We start from the raw sequence: 17,005 nt of genomic DNA on the forward strand, positions 1-17,005 counted from the left end.
CAAAGGGTCAGAGGTCCTCCTGCAGAGCTGCATTTAGCTAGGAAGTGTGTGTGCGATCGGGTCAGGGGCCACCGTGCTTCCCTCTCCATGAAGATGGGAGCCTCTGGAACTGGGGGCTCTGCTCCCTCCTTTGGACAGGGGAACAGGGGTCGCAGGACCTCAGGGTAGCGTCTCAACTGGAAATCAGAACTTTTGTTGAATAAATGGGCAAATGAGTCACTAAAGAATTAGTGAGAGGAGCGGACAGGGAGAGTGGTGACAAGCGTTTAGCAAGGCTGGAGGCCCGGCCGGGGGCTCAGGGCCCTCAGCAGGGGCACCCGGTGGCGAGGGGACGGCCGCCCTCCGACCCGGCCCACGGGGGGCAAGTGCAGGGTGACCGGGGGGAGGGGGGGCGGTGAGCGTGCTAGTCGTGCACGAGTGCCGGAAGTTTAGCTGTCGACTCTCCAGGGGCCACTTCCCCGACACTCGAGGCTGGAAAACTCTAACCCTGGCGAGAGCCCACCTTCCCTTGTGGGGACGCCGGGGTGGCCCACCGCCCGTCCCCGTCCATGCTGGTCTTCCACCCACCTCCTTCACAAATAACTGAGTTTCTGATTCTGCTTTGCACCCCCATAGCTCTAACTATGAAACGGATTTGGGGACTCAGCGATCATAATCTCTCTCTTTTCGACGGCGGTCCTTGGTGCTGTGCGCAGGGCGCTACCCGGGGAGTCCCTGTCGGTAGTGGGTCTTGATGGCACCGACGGGCCTCGGCTGTCTCCGCCCGGACGTCCTGCGTGACGAGGGGGTCTCAGGAGATGCTTGCCAAGCGGCGCGGGGGCAGCACGGGTTTGTGGATCCAGGATGGAAAAGCGGCCGGTGAGGGTGGCCCAGTGTGGAGAGGGGACCCAAACATCCACAGGCCAAGGCCGCCGTGTGTGCCGTCTCGGGCCGTGCACTGGCTCACATGCCCACTTCACGTGCCGGGGAATCGACACGTCCAGTGGCCTCTGCAGGCTCCGGGCCCTTGTGGCCCCCACCCGCGGGTCGGCCCCGCTGAGCCTGGAGCACGGTGGCCAGTGTCCCCACTTTGCCCTCCGTGTCCAGATTTTCTCATTGAACAATAAATTATCCCGGGGGCCATTCTCCGACCAAACTAAATGGAAATACAAGGAAGGTAAAGTTGAACATCCCAAATATTTGAAAACCGGATGATCGCACTTCCATCAGTTCATCTGTCGAAGAAGAAGCCATCAGCACTCTTTAGTTCCTTGCACTGAACAGGAATAGAGATCAGTGCAAATTTACATTTTAACACGAGAGTGGCTTTTTGAGGAAAAGGTAAACTGAGGCCTCACAGGAAGGGGTGGGGGCTGAAATCAGTAAGCCGTGTGTTTAATCCTGCGCAGGCGTCCACGTGGCCAGGGCTCTGGGGCTTCGGATCCGGGAGCCGGGCACTTACTGGCCGAGCGGCTGCTCTGAATCTGCTCTGACGTAGTCGTGAGCTGTGTAAACCCGTCACTCACCGTCCGCTTACAAAGGGCGCTCCTTGGACTGCGTGTAAGTCACACTCCAGCAAAGTCCACTGAACTATCACAAGAGATTCTTTGCAAACCTCTATGGAATAAGGTAGAAAATTCAGAGGAAACGGAGTCTTTCCTGGTAAAAACACAGCTTACTCCATTTAACCCCAGAAGTCAAATTTCCAGGTTTCTTCTACAAAGCAAGCGCGACAAGGGCCTTGGGCTGGACCCGTTCTCCAGCTGATGCTGGTGATGACGCAGGGAGGGCGGTTCTAGTGTTTCTGTGCTTCGGTGCAACCTCAGAATATTGCAAACCCCAATCCGTGGCCCGTCGCCTGACACCCTGCGGGCGCGGGGGACCTGCTGCAGGAAGCCCCAGGCCCAAGGGAAGGGAGGAAGCAGCCTGGCCCGCTGCTTCCCGGCATCGTCCTGCAGGCGCGAGCAAGAGAAAACAATTGGAGGCCTGAGAATTAAAGAAAATACAATCCCATGTGCAGCCAACCTCGCAGTGTGTTTCAGAGACCCTAAGGGATCAATGTTAAAGCTAGAAAAATCAATAAAATCGTTGAGTAAGGCTGTAGAATATGAAATCAAAACAAGGTTGAGTGTCTGCTAAAACACTCACATGAAAACCCACAGCCTTTTATAAACAAGCAAGAGCCACCTAGAGGGCATAATGGGACAGAAAACCTCACGTACGATTGGGGGAAAGAAGACTTATCCTTGGAATTAAATCTGCCCCCAAATGTGCAAAATCTAAAGGACGAAAACTTAGTACGCTTCTGAGAGACACAACAGCAACCCCGAACAATTGTAAAGACACCTCTCGTTCTCAGACGTGACGACTCTAAACAGCATTGAAATGTCTGTTCTAACATAGATTTTTCAATTTAATGTTATTTCCATAACAATTATGACTGGTTTTCTTCCTAAACTGGACAAGTTGAAATATACATAAACAAAAACTTCTCAAGACCAGTTAGAAATACTCTGGGAAAAAGGAGAGTTGTGGGGACCTTGGGTGCTCAGTGGCTGAGCATCTGCCCCGGGGTCCTGGGATCGAGTCCTGCATTGGGTTCCCCGCATGGAGCCTGCTTCTCCCTCTGCCTGTGTCTTTGCCTCTCTCTCTGTGTCTATGTTTATTGTGAATAAATTTTTAAAAAATTAAAAAAAAATAAGTATGTCTTATTCCATCATTGAATAAAAGGTGAAAGTCAATATCTATATATTGTTTCTGATGTTATAGGGAATGCGAATGTTGCCCTCTTTCAATGCGCGGTAGGTTTTTTACAGACAATCGTTACCAGGTTAAGCTAATCCTCTTCTAGCCCTACTTATGAGAAGTTTTTCATGAATTTGTGTTAAATTTTTTTCAAAAGCTTTTTTCTTGAAATAATCAGGTGATTTTCCCATTTCATCTGTTCCTAAAGTGATACTCTTTTAATACATTTTCTAATTTCAAGCATTCTTTGCAATCCTGCATTAAACCTACCTTGGTCATCTTGAATTATTTTTTTAAGACTTTTTTATGCATTCATTTGCAAGAGAGAGAGAGAGGTCATCAGTAGTGGGGAGAGGCAGAGGCAGAGGGAGGAGCAGATTCCCTGTGGAGCAGGGAGCCCGATGTGGGACTCGATCCCTGGATCCCGGGACATGAGCCGAGGCCAGATGCTCAACCACTGAGCCTCCCAGGACACATCCTCACTGCGTTGTTCATTTCTTAAGTTCAAAGTTGGACCATTTTAGCTTCTCTTATTCTCTGTTGTAAGTGGTTAAGGATAGAAATCACCACTTCCTTGCAACTTCAAATTTTTGATATGTAGTTTTTTCTTTTCTTTTCTGGGGGTTTGCTTTTTACTTTTTAAAAAATATTTTATTTAAATTCAATTTGCCAACTTATAGTATAACCCCCGGTGCTCATCCCATCCAGTGTCCTCCTTAGTGCCCGTCATCCAGTCACCCCATCCCCCTTCCCTCCTCTCCTAGTTTTTTCATTAGTATGTGAAGATAGTTTTGCGTTGTCATTGTGATTTTATTTTTAATCCACAAATATATCAGAAGAAGAGCTTAAATTTACTAGCACAAATAAATTTGTACTTACTTGCTTGTATTAACACTTAGCTTAGGTGGGTGGTGACTGGAGAGTGTGGCCGTTGTGATAAACAAGACCCTTAGGGGAAATTCGGACCTTGAGGATGAAATTTACGTTTTCAAATGTAGTGTTTAAGGCTCCGCAGCAAATGCCCATTGTTCCTGTCTTGAGATGCATTAATTTTGCCGAGGGCAGGGGGTGAGGAAGAGACACCGACCCTGTCATTTGTGAGACAGGAAGTTGGAAGACTAAACTGCGTTCCTCGAGAGTCCGGGGAAGACATCGACGGCCCCCGAGCCCCGGAAGCTGGTGACATGTCGAGGCTGTGCCCGTGGCGCGGGAGCGTTTGGGACCTTCCCACGGTGCTCGAGCGTGCTCACCACTGCCTGGGTGTCGAATCAACCCTGGGATCCATCCGTACCTAAGTTTATTCTTTGTTTCATCCCCAGAGAGCTGAAAGGACTCGGAGAGAGACGTTCGATGGATTGGGAAGCAGAGGCAGAGCTGGGGCAGGGTTCGCAGGAGCTGCCATGCGCGGGGCTCCCGAGGTGGGGCGGTGGAGGGCCAGGCCCCCAACACCTCTGGTGCAGACCCAGCGTGGAGGGCCGCGGAAGCGGGTTGTCAGACACTCCAGGCCTTGGAGGGAGACACGGACGGGGGAAGCAGCCAAAGGTGTGACATTCATGCGTGATGGAGGGGCGAACACAAGGCCCTCGTGGGCCCTTTGCGGGAATGCTGGGGACGGCCACCGGAGTCCAATGTGAGAAAACAGGGCAGGTGCACCCTCCTCCCACCTGTCAGTGAAGCCGAGCGAGGTCCCCAGGTGGCCAAGTTCCAACCCAGGGTCCTCACTGAGGAGACGGTGCCAAGAGGCAGGGCTCCGTCCTGACCCACACAGCACAGGCCTCGTGACATCACGGGTGGCCCATCTGAGTGACCAGAGGTCCACTGCGTCTTCTGTGCTTGTTTACCCTATGGACTGGCAGTTGGCAACAGTGATGTCACGCTGCACCCGCCTCGGCGACCTGGGTTGATCCGGAAGTCCCTTCAGGAAAATGAGTTGAGTTCGGTCCTGTAAGCCAGTGAGTGGACAGTCCACGGCCACGACCCATGTGAGAAATACAGTACGGGGCCCCGGGGGGCTCAGCGATCCAGCATCTGCCTTTGGCTCAGGGCGTGACCCTGGGTCCTGAGATCGAGTCCTGCCTCGGACTCCCCGCAGGAAGCCTGCTTCTCCCTCTGCCTGGGTCTCTGCCTCTCTCTGTGTCTCATGAATAAATACATAAAATCTTAAAAAAAAAAAAAAGGATACCGTATGTGGGTGTACAGACACACACACAGGCACAAACTCACTGTCACCAGCACACAGTCACACACATGCAACCACGACACACACACTCACATGCACCTGGAAAGGACAGGGCAGCAGCTGACACAGCTCCTCCTGCCTCCCCCGGGGATGCCCTTGGAGAGAGAAAAATAAGGAGAATGGCAAAGGTACCAGGCACATTTCCTCGTCAACTTGTAACTAGTTGGTATCTCCTGGGGACAGAGAAAGAGGTGCTCTCACCTTGGCCTGCGTAGGCTCATCACAAATATACCAGGGTTCACAGGGCGCGGCCCCTGGCAAACCCCAGCATCTCCCAAGTGATTCCTGGGAGTTGAGGAGGAGCGTGTCTTATGATGGCAACACCTCTTCGGGAAGCGATGGCCTCGTGCACACTGGGGGCTTTCTCCCTACACGTGGCTCCCAGGGCGTGTGCGGTGTCGGAGGAGGGGCCGCGGGGGCACCCGGCTGGGCGGTCGCAGCTCCCTGTGCATCACTTGTGCGGGAGCCACGCTGCTTTCTTTCTAAGGACTGTGACTCTGGGGTGAGAGGAAGGAGCCAAGGCAAACCTGGGGCTCGGGTGCCAGGGCACCTGTCTCCCCGCCCTCCACGTGAGACCGTGAAAGCCTTGAGAAGAGGGTGGGCCTGGACCCCGGGGACTGGGGGGTGGTGGTGGGTGGGGGTGGGCAGCAGGGCCTGCGGGGTGAGGTGCTAGGAAACGGGGCTCATCCTTCGGCTGCGCAGGGAAGGCCCAGGAAGGAGCCAGGGCTTCGGGAGCAGCTGGGATAACGAGGAGAAGTCCGTTTCTCCGCTCGGGGGAAAGTCTTCTTTCTCCTGTGACCAATTAAACAGATGCTACAGTCACTTGGAAAGTCACTCAATTAAGAACATTGATTACACAGAAGCCGATGCTGAGGACCGAGCCAGGGAGGCGCGGAGCCCCAGAGGGTGGGGCGGGGAGCTGGGCTGCCTTGGGGGCAGCAGGAGTCGGAGGACTTGTTTTTTGCGTGGGTTCTTAAACCAGCCCTGAGACGGCGGGTGCACCCCTCGTAGGTCCTGCGACAGGAAGCGACTACTTGGAGGGGGTCCTATGGCTGCGGGTCCCTGACCCACCCCAAGCGGATGCTTCCCAACATTTGACGGCCAACTTGCTGTCGCTGGCGCCCGACCCGCAAATGGTGCGCTCCTGCCACAGGGGGACGGACGGGGCACATGGCCTCCCGGGGGCGTGTGGCAGGCGCTGGGGCAGAGGCTTCCCCTTCTGGTCACTTGCCGGCCCCAGTCCTGGGGGCCGCGGTGGGAAGGGCCCGTGCTGACTGAAGGGGGGTGACGGGCAGAGGATGGAACATGGGGGCTAAAACCAGGTCGATTGCCCGCTACCTGCTAAGGAACGGGATGGAAGGTGGGGCCCCAGGCCGGCCAGCCCCAGGGCGCTGCTCACGTAGCATCACTGTCCGGGCATCAGGGGCCTGTGCGGGCCCATCGCCCCTCGGAGGGGCCCCATCTGGCTGCTTTCCCCCAGTTATGAGGAGGGGGAGTTAGAGGCAGGCAGACGTGGCTCCGTGTGCACCTGCCCGCCATCTAGCTGTGCCCCCAGCGGCGGCCCCTGGTCCCGGGGGGTTCACTTGCCGCCCCCGGGAGTAGTAGGGCCTGTTCCCTGCAGGGCCCACTTCACCCCTCTGTGTGGCTAGAACCTCTCTTTACCTGAAGCATCCCCTTCACATGCGGCTGGGACTTCTGTCTTTGCACTGCCACAACGTGGGAGACTCTCGGGTTTGCGGGAAGTCACAGCCCTCACCCAGGAACGCCGTGACCCCTGGGCCCGGTCGGCAGGAAGAGGCCAGAACCTGAACGGCCGTTGCAGACACGAGTGTGAGGATTCGCAGGGAGTGTGGTCCTGCGGTCCCCTCGGCAGAGGACACTGCCCCCCGCCTGCCGCCAGTGCCCTGGAGACCCCGCTGGCTGCGCCCGTGAGGCCGCTTGGGGGCCACCCACGGCTGCCTGCGCACTGCCACCCACCCAACCCCTGGAGCTGCCGCACCATCAGCCCCTCGGAGGCCTGGGAGGCCTGTCCCTACAGACTGCAGTCGAGGTGCCGGCCAGGCTGGGCTCCCCGCCAGGGCCCCGGGGATCCTCCAACCCGGCGCAGAATTCTTGTGGGGCTGAGGGCTTGTCGTAGGTGGGGGCCCAGCTGGCACGCCCTCTCTGCCCTACAGGACCCCCATTCCCTCTCCTGAGCAAGTCCTCCTCAGGCCTCAGTCTCCCTGCCCTCCTGCCCCGCTTGCCCACACCCGGGATCCAAGGGCCTCGGCTGCTCATCTGCAAATCCCTGCACAGCAGCACCTGAGTAAGTGCCAGCTCAGCAACAGGGACAAGAATCTTGGAGGGACTTGGGGGCGCCTGGCTGGCTCTGTCTGTGAAGCACATGACTCTCTCTTTTTTTTTCAGTACATGACTGTTGATCTCAGGGTTGTGAGTTCAAGCCCCACACTGGGTGCAGAGATTACTTAAAATCTTTAGAAAAAAAAAAGAATCTTAGTGGGGGGCTGTGAGTTCTGCACACCACCACCCCGACGGTGGAAGGCGTCAGATAATTCTGGGAGCAAAATGCTGACCACGTCTTGGGTGACGACAGAGGCCATGGACCCGAGACCAGAGAGGGAGCAGCTGCCAGCTTCCCCACTGGATGTGTGTCACCGTGCGTCGCTCGGCAGGTGGCAGGGCCCCAGGAGCCCCGACCTGATGGTGGCCTCTGAGGAGTCCCGGCCTGTGCGGTGTGGCCGGATCCTGCGGTTTCCTCCCAGCAGAGGCAGGTGCCAGAGTGTACGTCTGCTTCAGGACAGCAGGTGGGCAGCGAAGGCCGTGGGGACATAGCTGGCAGCGAATTTGCCCCAGGTTTACTCTGAGATCCGGGGGTTTTCTCGGTGAAAAACGAGGGAGGTGTGTATGCTCGGGGGCTGTTTGGGTTTTACAGCTCCGGCCGTCGCATTAGCACCACAGGGTAGTCGGGCAGGTGGGTCCCTGACGATGGGACAGTAAAGCATGTAAGTCCCTGGAGGCCGAAGGGGAAGAGCCCACCTGCCCCTCATGGACGCCCGCCCACCGAAGACCGCCACCGGCATCTCGGGGGCCAGCCTGGTACCTTGGTCGGAGCCCCGGGGGCCCCGGACGAGCCAGCAGGTGGGTGCCAATGAGGCCGCCCGGTGGGGAGAGACAGGGCTCCGGGTGGCAGGGCCACTGCAGGCAGGGCCCCTCTGCCCCAGCAGAAGCCCCGGAGCTAAGTGAGCCTGAGCAGGAGCTGGTGCTGTGCTGAGTCGCTCCTGGGCGACAAGCAACCGTGCAGAACACGATTCTCTGCCGGTTCGGCAACCCCGACGTGTCTCTTCTGACGCAGGCACGCCCATCACTGCCTGCAGGGGCCACAGGGGTCCAGGAGCACCCCAATCCCAGCAGGGCTCCCACGGACACCGGGGTGGAGGTGGGAGAGGGTGGCCGAGCCAGTTACTGGTATGAGCGGAGGATGAGGCAGGTGGGGGCCCGGGGGCACCTCCAGGATTGCGGGGGGTGGGGGGCGGTACACACCCCATACCTTGTCCCGGGCCCTGGTCCCCCAGGCCCTGATGTCCCTGCCGTGATGCTGAGGCAGGGGCCACGATCCTTGGGAGGGAGCAGCCTGCTGCATCCCCGAGCCCCCAGCACCCCAGTAACACCCTCCTACCTCTCCCTGAGGTGGTGGCCAGGGAGGATAGGAGTCCTGCCGCCTCGCAGCACCCCGGAGTCACCCTAGAGCGCAAGGGAGACAGCACGTCCTCGGTGCCCCTGCTGGCTGCCCACCCTCCCTGGCGATACTGACCATCTGCTTATTTTTGCAGATGACCTGCGTGCCCTCGGGGCGGCCTCCAGTGGCCTGGCAGCTGCCTGGGGGAGGTGGGCCGGGTTGCTGCCTCCCCTGCAGTGTGGGAGCAAATCCCGTCCCCCGAGTGTGCCAGCTGCGGGTGTGGATGAACTCCGAGGATGCACGGCTTCGGTGGCCCGATGGCACGGACAGGCCCCCCCTCCTGCCGCTGCAGGGACCGCCGGGCCTGTGCGGGAGCCTCTGGCAGGCGAGGCCAGGGGTAGAGCACGCCCAACTCGGTTTACCCTCACGGACAACACAGCTTTGGAAGTATGCCAGCTTCCCAAACTGAGCTGACTCCACCATATTCGATGACAGAAACACGTGTGCTGACCCCGTCCTGCCGGAAGTCCTGTGGGGTTTTAGGATGTGGTGTTGAGGCTACTGAGTCCAGCGAAAATGACCCTAGAAGCTCCTCATGACCAAGAGGACCTTGGCTGGAAATTAGCGGGGGAGGCCACCAGGGGCCATCAGCAAATGGTCACCCCATCGGCACCCTGAGGAGGGGGCTTGCCTCCTTCCCCACCCAGGAGGGCGTGCAGGGCGCTCTAACCTCTGGGACCCCTGATGCCTCTAACGGTCAGTGGCCGGGCAGGGGTCGGGGCAGGAGGTCTCGTAGGAGACTACAGCAAGGCTGAGTCACGGGAGGACGTTGCTGGTCAGCGTGGGCCACAACCTAAACAGAAGCCGGACTCTGTTACCGCTCAGCCGGCTGGGCCGAGCATGGCCCCTCCCCGCGAAGGGCAGGTGTCACCGTCCACCATTGCATAACGACAGCTGGAAGCCTGAACCTGCAAACATCTGTGCTGCTGAATGACCACCTCTTGGCAGCTCCCACATCCTGGGAGCTGGAACGTGAGCGAAGATCACTCCTGCCACGAAGGAACAGGAAATGATGCTGTACTTTCAAGTGTCATGTAGCAGACATCATTTTCATTCCTCTGCCACAGGCGTGTGGAATAACAAAGGGCTTATAAATATACTGATAGAATTAAATTAAAAAGAAAAAAAAGCAGGCAGATGCCAACCATGATGCCAGGAGGAGAAAACATTCAGGGTGGTGTTGAGGCAGAGGACGTAGTGGGATGGAGCGGGGGGGGGGGGGGGGGGGGAGGGGGGTGCAGACCTGGCCTGAGCCCCAGCCCCGCTCCCTCCCCTGTGCCCGCAGGAAGGAACCAGTCCCTTTGCTTCCCTCTGGCTTCTCAGGGACTCCCCAAACCGCCTCCCTGAACCCGCCTCCCCAACCGGAGCTGGAACAGAACAATGCCCACACGCTCACACCGTCAGTGATAGTGGCAGGAACTCTCCCCTACTAAATATTCCATTTCTCACTGGAAGTTCTGATCATCTTTGGGCAACTGTTACAAAACAGAGGAATCTCTTGAAGTGTCCCCTCCTGGCCACGGAAGAAAGTAACATCTAGCTGCTGGAGGCTCCAACCAAGGGGCAGGCAATGGGGGGCCTGCACGAACCCCGAACCCTCCATCCCGGTCTTGAGCCCCGATCACCTAAGGCGATGTTTCCAACGACCCTCCTAGGCCGCAAATAGAGTCAGTTCTCATTATCCGAGATGGTTTTGTTCCACGGCGTCACGGCAAACACTGACTTAGCCAACGCTCAACACTGCTCTGAGGGGAAGCGCAGAGTTAGGCTCCCCGCAAGCCCCTGGCTGCGTGTTTTCATCAACCAACCAACAAGTAAATCTGTGCAAACCTCGCACCTAGTATAGAGAACTCCTACAACTCAAAAGCAAAAAAAACCAAATCATCCAGTTACAGACATTTTCCCAAAACTAAGCAAATAGCTAACAGCTACTACATGAAAAGGTGCCCAGTACCCCCGTCATCAGGGAAATGAAATGCAAATGAAAACCCAGTGAGACACCACCTCACACCTGTCAGGTTGGCTAGTACCAAAAAGACAAGAGCTAATAAGTGTTGGCGAGAGAGCGTGTGGAGAAGGGGGAGCCTCGTGCGTTGTTGGTGGGAATGTAAACTGCTGCAGCCGCTGTGGAGAACAGTATGCATGGTGCCCCCCAAAATTAAATACAGAACTACCGTATGATCCACCGATTCCGTCTGGGTACACAACCACAGAAATGAGAAGAGGACCGTGAAGAGGTGGCTGTACCCATGAGGGAGTACGCACAACAGCCAAGACGTGGAAAGAAGCTAAGTGTCTTTGGATGGACGGACAGATGGATGGATGGAGGGATGGGTGGGCAGATGGACAGATGGGTGGACACACAGACAGGCAGATGGACAGACAGATGTTAGGTGACACACACACACAGATGACACAGAGCTTCATTGTCCCATCAGACACAACAGTGTATGGTAGGTGCTTCCGTCATTTGTTGGGACTCACCTTCCCAGTCTCGTGCTCCCAGCCTTCGTCCGTGCTGTTTCGTGACCAGCTCACTCACTGCAGCTGCTACCGAGCCCTCCGCCCCGTGACTGCACACCTCTCATTAACCCACGATGGTCGTTTTGGCTGCTTTCAGACAGTGCAGCCATACACATCCTCACACACGTCTCCTGTATACGCATGTGACACGTTTCACTGGATGGTGTGCCAGGGAGAGACCGCTTGGTCATGGGGAACAAACTATCAGAGAGCACCCCACACCCCACCTGTTCCACCAGGCGGCTATACCACGGCGGGGCCAAGGTGCAGGGTGCGAGAGGCCCTGGCGTTGCACGTGGTCTCCATGACGTGGCCTCATCGGACTTGTGAACGTTTGCTAACCTACGGGTACGGCTGACTCTGCTCGTGACTCGCATTTCCCTGGTAACTAGTGAATGTGGACACTCCGCTGCCGCGTGCACGCTCCATGACACACTGCGCATTCCCCCGCAGGTTCCGGGGGGTCCCCTGGGCTCTACTAAACCTCCACAGAGTAGGCATGAGTCTTGGCTTGAGCAGGAGGGCTCAAGGAAACCCAGAGGATTTGAAGGCATGGTAACCATGGTGATCACTGCATGGGACACTCTCCAAGGAATGATCTCATTTCTGATCAGCTAATCTTTAGGTCTGTCCAGCTACGCTCCTAGGTAGACCAGCTCTCCCCGCCAAGGCCTCCCCGGATCAGGACCCCCCATCGTGTTGCCTCAGGAAGATGAACGCTTGTCTTTCTGACCCTCTGTGCGTCTCCTTGCCCGACTGGGCCCACGTGTTGCCTGGTCCCAGGTTAGGGGACAAAGGCCAGTGCTCTACAGGGGTTGGATCAGGGGCCCCAGGTTTTCCCTTCAGAACAGGAGACTTGGGGAGACAGTCAGTTGAAGGGAGCCGGGGCCAAGGGCAGTGCTAACTCTGGGGGCTCCAGCCTTCACAGCTGCGTGGACATGCACCTCCCCGCCAGCCCCCTCCTCAGTAACCCAGGACTCAAGACTTACCCAACTGCTGTTCTCCACCCCTCACTCATTCATCTTTTATTTCACTTGTTCATTCATTCAGCAAAATTGCCAACTGCCCGCCAGGCAGCTGGCCTGGGAGGCGAGTTCCGGGGGTCTCTGTCCAGGGAAGGCCCGGGGTTCTCGGCTCCAGATGAGCAACCTCCCAACAACCTCCCCACCTGGGAGGAAGGGGTGAGGGAGGCGGGGTGGAGCCTGACCCTGACACCCTGCCCACCTCGACCCCCGCCCCCCACACGAGCCAGACAGCTCCCAGGGCAGAGCAGCCCCCAGCCTCGCTTCTGCCTCCAGACCCTCCCACAGTCACTGAGTCGCCTGACCGGACAGACAATCGACAGGTCTTTCCAAACCCTCCCCCAGCCCTCGCCCAGCGGACACTCCCGGGCTGCTCTCAGCCAACCGACCAGCGCCTGGAGAGTGTGAGACAGGGGGACTTGGGGGGAGGTAAAGGGGGGAGACGTGCCTCCAGCCTGGGGATTCTGGAAGGGCAGGAAAGGCAGGTGATACGACACCACCTTGGCCACAGTCTCTCCGCCTCGTCTCTACACAAGGACCCATCCTCTGTCTCTCCATCCTCCAGGATGTCCCTCTTGATGTCCCGTGCTCACCCCATACAGCCCTGAGCTTGTCACCGGTTCCACCCACCCCAAACTGCTCCTCACCTGTGCCTTCACCAGGGCGACCCTCCGCCAGGCCACCAGCCCTCACCACCACCCAGCCGTGCTCTCCCAGCATCCTGAGTTCTCCTGCCCTTGACAGGCACCAGCCACCCTGTCGCATGCCCCAGGCCCCGACCCTCCAGGCCCTCCCTCGCCTCCACCTAGTGACCCACTGCTCCTTCTGAGAGCCTGGATGTCTCGCACATCCCTGCGGGGACCGGGATGCACCAGATCCTGTGGCTCAGCAAGGCCAGTCAGGGCACTTGCTCCCCAGATCACCTGCTGGGCGACGCACGGGACAGTGAAGCAGCCCCAACACGCAGGGAGTAGAGCCTGAGAACCCGAGCTGGACAGTGAGAGGATGGGAAGCCCCTCTGCACCATTGTGGACAGACCTGCATCTCCCGGTTCCTGCAGACACCCTGAGTACAGGGGCCCCGGCCGGGTGGTGGTGGGGCTAGGGCGGGAGGCGCTCTTCTCACTTCACCCGACGGGAATGTGGCGCCAGTCTTTGAACAGTTAAAAGAAAATGGAGAAGTCCCTCAGCTACTTCCCAGACCTGGGGTCCCTGCACCCCTGCCCCAGCAGCCCCCTCCAGAAGCCCAGGGGGGGAAGAAGGTCTGGCCTCTCCTGGTACCCTCACCTGCCTGCCCAGTGCTCCATCCCCAGGACCTGGAGCCTAGCACTTAGCTTCTAGAAAGTGGAAAATGAATCCATAGCACATAAAATCATGAGCTTGCTCTTCCCATCTCTCCTGGTGGCCACCCTCTGCTTGCCATGGGCTGTGAGCGGTGCAGATTCTGGAGCCCAGACCGCACCCTCTGAGTCGGGATCCGGGTGCAGGGCCTGGGCCTATGCACTCAAGCCCTCATCTGCTGGGACCTCCCAGCCACCGAGGAGCTAGCAGGGAGCAGCGACTCCCTCACTTGCGTCAGGGAAACGTCCACTTTCCTGCAAAACTCAAGGGCCTGTGGGTCTCTAGCGTGTGGATGTTGGGTGAAGGTGGGAGATCCCTGAGGCATCCACGTACATGTCCTTTCTATAGAACCTGAGGAAGCCGGGTGCCGGGAGGACCTTTGTCCAGCTCGGCTCCACCCACCTGCCGTTACCATGACCTGCGTCGTGTGCAGGGCCCCCCCCCCCCGCCCCACAAGGAGGAGATGGAAGCAGCTGGGGCTGAGGGAGTGGGGGGCAGGGCTGGAGGTGTGGAGAGACGCCAGACACAGATGGGATCAGACAGGGGCATCCCGGAGGGCTGGGGACACAAGCCCCGGGGAAGGGGGGAGAAAGACCCCAGGGAAGGTGCCCCAGGAGATGCTGTGCCAGAGTCTGGGAGGATGGCTGGAGGGCAAGCCTCAAGCCCCGAGAAAGGAAAGGCGTCCACCCTCCCACCCCCTAACCACCCCCTCCCCACTGCCTTCCACCAAGTCATTGCCGGGCCGCTGGAACCGGGTTCCTCTGCCTGCAAGCCCTGCCCACCATGCCCCCTTGAGCTGCGTGTATCCAGGGGACGCAGAGCTGGGTCACGATCAAACAGCAAGACATTGGGGTCCAGGCGTTTCCTGCAAACACAGTAAAGATCTCAGAGCGTCAAGGTCTTCTCTTTTCCAGGTCTGCTTCTTAGGGGTCAAGTGGGCACAATAAGACCTCTAACCGGGCGGAGGTCAGGTGCAAACGAGGAGATGGGCAGATACTCCGAGAGGGACAGGCCCCAGCCCCACGGGAGGGTGCCCAGCACCCACCGGGCAAGGAGGTGGGGGGCGTGCAGATCAGTAGGGCGTCCCCACCCACTGATCCTGCAGCTTCCTGAGCCCTCCAGACCCCCCAAGGGCCAGACTACTCCAGGGGGTGCCCAACCCCCTGTCAGGCCGCCACAATCCCGAGCTCACCTCCAGCGAGGACACCGAAGGACCAGAGACCCATCTCACTGTGAAGCAGATGCCTGAGTCCTCTGATGCGGCTGTGCTGACCCAACAGCGGCCCCGGGGTCTGGCGGCGCTGCGGGACACGCCGCGACCCACCGGGTTTGTCACCACCAGGAGACGGCACAAGAGAACCCGCCGCAGCAACTAGTAATTAAACGAGGGGCTACGTCGAGGATCAGCACGTAGTGAAAGGGTATTTCTCTCAAATTCATCAGCCGTTCGTCATGAAAAAAATCTAATGGAAATGTGAATAAGTGAAAGGTGTACGTGAATAAAGACCCATTTTCAACTCCAAGACCCGGTGTCAATTCAAGGCACCGCAGGGAACACCCTCGTGAACACAGACACGCCCAGGGCCCGGGTCACCGCTCAGCACCTCGCGGGGCCCAGCTAACGCGACGGAAACAACCAGAATAAGCCCTGAAGTACCGGGAAAGCAGGCTGGAGCTGTCCCCACTCGCAGACTGCCCGCTTGTAAAGCCTGAAAAGCTAGGAGATGGTGCCGACAAGGGAATATCATGGGGTGCGGGGCTGGACGGTAGCTCTTCCGCGCCTGTGCTCCCACGGCTGCCCCACGTCACCCCAATGCCCTCTGCACCCGCGCGGCTGTGAGCCCCTTTTCTGGAGTTCAGGAGCCACTCGGCAGCCTCCCAGCCCCTGGGTGTCCCTAGGTGACTGCTTCTGCCGGGGGCCCCACCAAGAAGGGCTGGGGGGGGCGAGAGCCTGCTCTCTGGCGCCCGGGGCAGCCCCCCCATGGCCCTGGCAGCAGAGATCCCCCCTGAAAGCCCTCCTTGGGCTCTGGGGCCGCAGGGCTGGCGCCCTGACGCGTGGGAGCACAGCCCTAGGGCTTCGAGCCGTGAGAGGCCCACCGCCTCACCCTCACCCCCGACACCCCGACCCTGCACCGCCCCAGGGCGCACACAGGCTGTGCCAAGACAGCCTCACTCAGTCCCCGTGGCCTTGCCCAGCCCCTCGTGCGCAGGCCATGTGCAGCATGGAGGTGCCAGGTGTGGGCAACCCCCTCCGCACACACCGCCAGCTGCTACCACGCGGACGTCCTGCCCCGGGAGCCTCGCTCCGGGCCCACCCCACCCCGCTCCTTCCAGCCCCCTGCCCTCTCAGCCAGGGGCACGTCTGCCTGGTTTGAGGATGGGCCCTCACCCCCTCCCTGTCCTGAAGTGTCCACCGGCTTCTCTGCAGACGCGCTTCTGTCTCAGAGAGGCCCGCACACCGTGGGTGGGGCCCCTGCAGACATGGAGGCCAGTGACCCACGGGCCCCGCGGCTTGTCTGCCCCCCACCCCGTCCTGCTTAGGCAAAGGCCAAGTGGGGGTGGGTGCTCCTGGAGGGAAGGGCACGAAGAAAACAAAAAGCATCACCTCACGACCCCACTTTCGTTTAAAGAAAAGGAGAAAGTCCCAATTACAACCAGCAAAACCACACGTGACCCAGCACTGAGACGCCCACGGAAGTACAGGCCCCGCAGGAGGGAGATGAGATGGCACGGGGCGCTATCAGGGCCCCGGGCGGACCGGGAGGTGCGCAGTGCTGTCGCGTGGGAAGCCCTGGCACGGCGGAGCCAGCCTCTGTCCCCAGCGTCACACCCAGATGCGCGGAATTGCGGTCAACACACCCGGTGTTATTCTGCAACTGGACAAATGGATTCCAACATCCATCTGTCAGAATAAATCTCAAGAAGTGGTGGTCAGCTTTTACAGACGCGCAGGGGGGCCTGGCCTCACCGGCTGGTGAACCTGCACGGACGCTGCTGGAGGCACACCCAGGGGCACACGCAGCCTCGCGCGCGGAGCACTCCGTTTCCAAGGCGGATCTTGGAGTCACCAGGAAGGGCGGGTGACGTCATGAATGGCGCAAGGAGGTTCTGACACCTGCCCAAGTGGCGAACGGGCTCCGGGTGGACCGGACACCTGAGGTCGTAGCCACATCTGTAACCGGATTAGAATACAAGATTGTTTCCTAAGATAAGGGCAGGGGAGGTTCTCCTAAGATCTGAAACCCAGAAATGTAAAAGAACACTGGGACTCAAGCCCGCGGACTTGAGGACGCGCACGTACGTACCAGGGAAACGCCAAGCACGAAGCTCCAGCTGCGTGGCAAGCAGGGGCCCCAGGAAGCCTCGCTCGCATCTGCAAGAAAAGACAAAAGCCACGACGGCAATTCGAGCCAAGGGTGGG

The 17,005-nt window shown here is 58.8% G+C and overlaps 1 long non-coding RNA gene across 2 annotated transcripts; it reads right to left on the minus strand.

The window, feature by feature from the left end:
* Nucleotides 1-478: 478 nt before the first annotated feature.
* LOC112662411 (uncharacterized) lies at nt 479-13,967 on the minus strand. Of its 2 annotated transcripts, XR_007401629.1 has the most exons (5): nt 11,184-13,967; nt 6,626-6,768; nt 5,165-5,755; nt 5,003-5,058; nt 480-4,883 (listed from the first exon to the last, which is right to left on the minus strand). It is a non-coding gene; the product is annotated as an uncharacterized LOC112662411 (long non-coding RNA). The 2 variants fall into 2 exon arrangements; XR_003138504.3 differs by lacking the exon at nt 11,184-13,967 and having other exon boundaries at nt 479-4,883; nt 6,626-9,901.
* Nucleotides 13,968-17,005: the final 3,038 nt, after the last annotated feature.

Source organism: Canis lupus, chromosome 13, assembly GCF_003254725.2.
Source record: "Canis lupus dingo isolate Sandy chromosome 13, ASM325472v2, whole genome shotgun sequence".
Taxonomy (NCBI): domain Eukaryota; kingdom Metazoa; phylum Chordata; class Mammalia; order Carnivora; family Canidae; genus Canis; species Canis lupus.